Raw genomic sequence first — 8,086 nt, forward strand, 5'->3', positions numbered from 1 at the left:
AAAGAAGATCACTCCAAAGGAAGCATGGAGCTCAATTAAACCAGATGTAAGTCACTTTTTTGTTTTTGGAAGTGAAGCATGGGCCCATATTCTAGATGAGAAACATAAACCTTTAGAACCTAAGAGTGAAAAATGTATTTTTATTGGATATTCTAAAGATGTCAAAGGATACAGACTTATTCCACTTAAGTCCAAAAATGTTATCATTAGAAGACATGTAAAGTTTGCTGAAAATATATCGGCCTACGAGCTTAGTTCGGCGGGTGTGCCACCTCTCTCTATCCCTTCTACTTCTGAAAATATTTCTTCTTCATATGATGACAACGAGAATGACAATCCTCCCCGACCTTCTCAGGATCCTCCTTCGGCTCCTCAGCTTCCAAAATGGGTCAGTGCTACTTGGGATGCAGTAGGTTCTCTTGCCGATGATCCTACATATCAGCGACATACATTATCTTAGTTCGATAGAGCCTCTTCTTTATTAGCTCAAGCTTCAGCTAATTATGATCCTGACACCTTCGCATAAGCTTCAGGCTATCCAGATTGGGATGTAGCTATGAATAAAGAATATCGTTCATTATTAGAAAATGATACATGGGATCTTGTTCCCCTTCCAAAGCGACGAAAACTTGTTAGATGCAAATGGGTTTACAGAACCAAGTGTGGACCAGATGGAAAAGTTGATAAACATAAAGCTCATCTTGCTGCTAAGGGTTTTTCACAAGTTGAAGGCATTGACTATACTAAAACCTTCTCCCCTATTGCCAAAATGAACTCTATCCACCTTGTTCTTTCCTTTGCTGCCTCTTTCAAATGGGAAGTCCATCAGATGGATGTTAAATCTGCCTTCTTGCATGGGGACTTGCATGAAGAAATCTATATGGAACAACCTACTGGATTTATACAAATAGACTCTAGCATTGTATGTCAGCTTAAGAAATCCCTTTATGGTCTCAAGCAAGCCCCTCGGGCTTGGTATGCCAAAATGGATAGTTTTCTTTTAGAAACTCGATTTTCTAGGTGCCATTCTGACAATACAGTCTACACCAACAAAGTGGGAAAGTCTCTTATCATTCTTGTTCTTTATGTTGATTATCTTATCCTTACTGGTAGTGATCCCAATCTTATAAACCATGTGAAGTCTAGCCTTAAAAAGAAGTTTGAAATGATAGACTTAGGACACTTGCATTATTTTCTTGGTCTTCAAGTCTTGCAATCCAAGGAAGGTATTTCCCTTTCCCAATCTAAGTATGCATGTGATCTTCTATGGCATTTTCACATGGAAGACTATAAGCCATCCCCTTCTCCCTTTCAGTTTGGAGCCAAAATTTCAGTCACTTGTACTTCCCCTAAATTTGTTGCTACCTTATATTGTCAACATGTAGGAAAACCTTTGTATCTGACCCATACTCGTCCTAACCTTTCCTTTGTTGTTGTCCTTATTGCTTAATTTATGCAAAACCCACTTGAAAGTCATTGGAAAGCAGCTAAAAGAATACTTCGTTATGTTCGAGCTACAATTCAGTTTGGGATTCATTACAATGCAGAAGCATCTCCTCTATTGGTTGGTTTCACTGATTCTGATTGGGCTGGTGACGCTAATGATTGGAAGTCTACTGCAAGTTATGTGTTAACTCTTGGTTTAGGACCTATTACATGGGCTTGCAAGAAACAAAGTGCCATTTCTCTTTCTTCAGTAGAAGTAGAGTATCATGGTGCCGTAGAAGCTAGTAAGGAAGCCCTGTGGCTTCGTTAGATCCTGTCAGAGTTTAGCTTTCAGCAGTAGCATCCAACTACACTTTGGTGTGATAATTAAAGTGCCATTCAAATATGCAAAGATGCATTCCAACATCAGCGCAACAAACACATTGAACTACACATGCACTTCATCAGAAAGCTCATTCACGACCATGTTCTTGAAGTGCAATATTGTTCAACAGATGATCAATTTGTAGACATATTTACAAAGGCTCTCACAGAGGTGAAGTTTACTAAACTTTTATTTATGGTTGGAGTTCAGGAAGTTGTCACTAAGGGGGGATAGGATCTAATGCCTCCTTCCTTCTCCTGTTGTGTCATATTTTTACATCCTTCAATCCTATCCCAATTTTTTCTTAAGGGGGATGTTAGGATACTCTGACACATAGTAAATAGTTAAGTATAACTTGGTCTAGTGTAGAGTTAGGTAAAGTGTGTTTCTTTACTATGTACTTTTGTAACTTAAAATCCGACGGTCACGATATGTAGTGATCTGACGATTCATTCTCTCCTCAGTATTACCAACACTTGATCAGTGGCTTAACACCCAATTGGTCCATGATATCTATTTAAAGAGCATGGAGGGTCATTTGTAGGGTAACCGTTGATGAGAGAAGCTTATGTAAATTTTCATTCTTTTATTAATAAATTTCCTGAAGTGGTCGTGTTGGCTCAAGCTGTGCACTGTTTCCATCTTTGAGGGTTTTAGTCACGTCAACAATATTGGTGTATTGATCTGTGATATGTTTGTGAGTGGTGTCCTTTAGTGTTCTATCTGAGGAACTTACCCTGTAAATTCATACAATGTTCTTTAAAGGGGGAAGGGATTTTGATACCCATTTAATTACCCCAAATTTTGTAAAGTAATTAACATGTAATGTTGGGAAGATAGCATTAAAGCTATTATATGAAACTCTCTTATATGATGTAATGTTTGTTTTTATTAATTAAAATGCTAGAACTAATGAAGGGGAACATCTAACAGATTATGATGCCTTAGGGAAGGGGAAACTCACCTTACAAGGAAAAAGATAGGTTGGGTGAATGTTTCCCTTTGATGTGATGGTTAGTCTTCTCGAGAAGCTATAAGGTTTTCAAGATGAAGGGTCAAGGTGTGATTATTGAAAAAAGAGGGAGGAACAATCAAAGGGATTCCTCTTCTTGGTTCTTAGGCTTCTATTTTTTCCTTCTTCTATTACTCTTTCATACACTCATTTTTTGCCTCTTACTTATAAATTTGAGCTAGCATGAAAATTGTTGACAATTTGTGTATAAAAAATGAATGTTTTATAGTGTTTTTTCCTTGGACTAGATGGATCTAGGGACTAGATGTTTCCTTTATGTGTGGCACAAAGTGCACTAAATAAGGGAGGACCAATGCACTATAAAGATCAAAGAAGGACTTCCTTTTGTTATGTGGACTTGCATTTTCATTTGTGAATATCTGTTAGCATGGTCAAGGAATGGAAAGGCTGAAAAATGAGATTATTTCCTCTATCTGGAGGATAGTTTCCTTCACTTTTTGTTTTGAATCTAATCTGAAAGCTATGTGCTAAATCCCTGAATCTATTTTTTTCTGACAAGGCATCAAGATCCGGATCAATGTTAGCCAACTATCAGAAATACTACAACTTTGCTTTGAACCTATTGTTAGATGGATAGTGGCATCTCCTTCTTTCGTTCCAAATTGTACAATATCTTACTCAAGATAAGTATATCTCATGCATGATTATTTAATTTCTCTTTTCAACAATTTTGTATGTACATGCACTTACCCTTCAAAAAATTTACAGGCTTCCTAAATTCTTCTTTAAATAGTCCATGTTTGTATTTATGCTATAAATTTTCCTATGGAGGTTTTAGAAGATGAAAACTGGACCATGGTAAGAGTAAATCCCATTAATTATTAATTCCAAATTTCATATCTTTGGTCACAATATATTAAAATATATGATTAGAGGAAGTCAATATTCCTAGATGATCCTAAAATCATGGATCAAGTAGGTTATGCTACCACTTTTGAAATAACCTTTCTTCTCGGAGTTTCCAAAAGTAGAAACTTCAAACATAATGAGGGGAAATCATAATAATCATGCAGTCCGAATTATATATATTGGGTTATGATATTTTAGGAGAAATCATGAGATGAAGTAGAGCTTCATAGATGCTTCTAAAATCTTGCATCAAATAGGTCATGCTGGAATTTCTGTTATAAGTTTTCATCTCAGAGGTTTTAGAGGCTAAAACTTGGACCATAGTGAGGGAAACTCCCACTAATCATATGGCTTAGTTTGTAGAACTTGGACTACTCTAATTTAGGATATATTCCCTATGGAATTTTTATATTAGTTTTCATACTAAGTGTTTGAATAAATGCCTAAATGGTTCATACAAATATATGATGAAAGGCCCCAATAACAATGTTGGTTGGTGGGTGTAGATAATAGCATTATATGTTAGCATTATTGTATGATAGTACTTCTATACAAGCCATATGCCAATTTACATGTCAAGCACTTGGGGAAATGTGTTAAAGGTGTTTTATTACAATTTGCATTCAAAGTATTTGATGAAGTAACTCAAAGAAAGAAATCAAAAGTTACATGATTGAGTGGTATATTTCAATTAGTATGTCACAAATGGAATCAGAGAAGTCTTTTTTATTTTATATGATAGAAAATGTTTGACAAAATGTCTACAAGAAAAATAATAGTTCATTAGTTGTTTACAAAGCATTTGAAGAAATGTGTACATCTAAAGTGTTTGATAAATTATATGAGAGATGAAAGTCAAGTTTTTTCAACTGTGGTTGGGATAAATTTAGTAGGGGTATGTTACAAATTGGCATCAAAGGTAATTGTTAAACCTGTGGAGAAGAAAATAAATTTGGTAGCCCATATCATTATTTAAAAATTAAGGCAATGGGTATGTGATGATAACTTAATAAGAATAGGTGGACACCAATAATCATGGACCATGGGGCTGTTGGTGAGTTTCTCCAAGTCTGTAAAATTAAGTGATGTAAGAAATGGAGGCTAGTTCTAGTTGAAAAAAGACTACACATAGTGACGGGAGACCTAACAAACCTTACATCCCCCCTATAACATATGTTTTAGAAGGAGTTCGATTATAGGGATAACTAGTCATAAGGTTTGGATTACTATGATTAAGAAATGGGGAAAAAGGACTATTGTTCCCCCTAGGAACAAAGAAACTACCAAAATCATGGTTGCTAATGGGACTATATTTTGGTCCAAAAGCATAGCCTCCTAAAGAAAAATAACTTGCATATGTAGGGAATGGGGTACTAGTGGGGATGTTTCCCCTACAACTTTGAATCCTTGAAGTAATTTTAACCTCTTGGGAAAGGAATTCCTCATCAGGACATACTCCGCTAAGGATTATAATGTCACTAAAAATACTACTTCCACTAGCATGACTAGGAATAGGAATAGCCCCTTGTGGAAGACTCCCTATAGAAGATTATCCTAAACATGACATAGTAATGGTAGGAATAGAGGAGATACATGGAAACCACACAGCTTTGGGTTGTGATATTTTAATTTCCCTCATAATTAACATGAATCTAGTAGGAGGAAGGAACATTGAAATAATAGGGAGACCAAGCGGTGTTGTAAAAGCACCTGATGGGATGCCCCAAAGAAAGAATGGAGAAGAAATTGAGTATGGAGGAGAGGAACTCACAACACTAGTTGTGGGTAAAGAGGATATCATAGTGTACATCACAAAAATAGATGGCGAGGAAGAATCAATCTCCCCCATGATCGAAGTGTCACTATCATCAGCCATGGAATTAGAGAACAAGGAAAAAGGTTGATAAAATTTTACAACCACTTGAGTGAGTACAAGTTAAATAGGATTGGTCGAGGTTGGATTAAAAGCGATAAGTGGACTCTCCTCTATCACATCAATGATAACATTTGCTTCCAACTATGAGCCAAAAGTCACTCTGTTAGGCTCAACTTGATGTAATTCCTCCCATATAAAAGTTATCCTATATCTCGGTGGTGGTGGTCTTTCTCCTTCAAGAAGAAGGTTTTAAAGCATCTGAGAATGAAAGACAAATAGTTTATCCATAGTGAATATGTAAAATTTACATATTAATAGTAAACGACTCATATGTCCAACTAGACTCCAACTAAAGATTACACCCCTTATACATAAATTAAAGAGATAGAGAAAGGTAAACCAAAGCAACGAGGGGCCTTCTAGAGATCAACTAGAGGTGATTGGGGCCTAGTCCCAACCGACAAAGGTAACACAAACAATTACACTTACCTGCCTATACTACCCTTATCAGTCTCAAGAGATGTATCTTGAGTGATACCTAGAATCAACCCCCAAGAGAATTGATATGGTGAAATAACATCTATTTAAGGTACCATGACACTTCCCACCACTGTCACCTAGGTAGGTCTTGTAAAAAATGGAAACTAAGTACCATGTCACAATCAATTAGCTAGGGGATCGTCTTACGCCTGGGCCATGTGCATGGGAAATAAAGCTAATCCCAAAGCATCCATGAGGGATTGTTCATAGTGAACCTATTAGACTCGAGAGATCTAAAGATGCATGTAATCCAACAAGTATAAAAAACAAATGAAGAGGATATATCTCTCCACCTTTTCCCCAATGTAACCTCATGCTTAACTCTTGTATTAGTTGAACTTCCCAATGATATTGTAGATGAAAATGAATTTTTTATAATCTTTAGTGATATATAGTTTCAATTTTGAAGCATTAAAGAGTTTACTCTCCAATGTTTCTCTAACACTCCACACCCTATTCTATATTAGTTTGTTATATCCAAAAATATCAAAATAGTTTTAAGTAGAGTTATATTTAGTTGGATGATTTTACTCAAAGGATGTAGAGTGAAGTTTTCATGGTGTTTTTAATACTATGACCAATCCTTAAAAAGGTGCACCAAATGAGATATGCACTTTATTTTCAATTTTATGGAAACTAGTCTAAGGGAAGAGAATATAAATCTTTTTCTTTTTGCAAGTGGAAAAAGACACCTCACACTCTCTCCATATTTAACCAATAGATTTAAATCATCAATGGAATCTAATCACTATTTCATTATTTTCAATCCAAGACCATTATATCTAAAATGCACCTACAAGTACTCAAAAGCACCAAATTAGAGATTCCATAAACGAAGAAGTATGACAAATAAAGGCAAACAAATATAAAAGACAAAGGAAGTTTGAACTTGTGGCACAATCAAGAAATTAAAAGAAGAAAAATCCCTAAATGTTTCAACAAAGAGACAAACCGAATCTTAAATAGAGACCCAACCTATAAGAAAAATTTGGGCTTCAATAAGTTTTCTTAAATAAACAAGAAACACGTACTAATCAAACAACCAGATTGAGTTATATATATATGATATCCTATTTTGATCACCTATCACAAAACTAATCACTTAGGCATCAAAGGTAAACCATATCATTCCAGTAAGAGAAAAGAGAGACACTAATCCATTCCGTATTATTAGATCCAATTGTGAATGGTGCTTGTGTATATAATCTAATAGAGATCTAGCTCTTTGAGGCTAATAAAATCTAGACACGGGATCTAACATGAAATCACACATTTATATCTCAAATAAAAATTTCCATCTACTTGAACTAATTGTTATTTCACATAGGATAATTAGTGATAACTAGTTTCTTATCACACCCCTATTGAGAACAATAAGTGATGGTTGTAGAAATATCACTATGTTTCCAACAAGATAAAGCGATGAGGTTCTAAACTGAAATTATCAAGGATTCAAGCTCCAAACTAAATAATCATACATGGATATAACCCAAAAAAGGCACAAGTAGGGTAGAAATTACCAAAGAATTATCACTAAATCAAGAAATCCAACAATGAGGAGAAATAAATTATTTTTCCTAGTGGAGTTGCTAGGTCTATTTACACAAAAATTTCCCTTCGAAAAAGAAATTGTTGCTTTGCAGGTCTTGCCCTCAAATCTGCTAGACTGTGGGATAATAAGATGATTATGAAAATTCCAAAATTGAAATCCTGTTGCAACAGCTGGAAATTATTCTTCTAATTGTTAATTAATTTTAACAAATTATTTGCTACAACCAATACTAAATAAATCACACTGCAACCTTCACAAATAAAATTTTGCGGAAATAATAGCATTGGAAACTAACAAAATACTAGCACACACAAAATAAAAATGACGCCATTATTTTTGGACAATCATCCCAAGAAAAACTTAACTTGGGGAGTCCGTTGCAGTAGCTAAGGGTTTTTATTATTTTGTAGCATTGAGAAATTCTGA

This window comes from Pinus tabuliformis, chromosome 8 (assembly GCF_031772625.1).
Source record: "Pinus tabuliformis cultivar Carrire ecotype Pingquan chromosome 8, CPIR1, whole genome shotgun sequence".
Classification (NCBI taxonomy): domain Eukaryota; kingdom Viridiplantae; phylum Streptophyta; class Pinopsida; order Pinales; family Pinaceae; genus Pinus; species Pinus tabuliformis.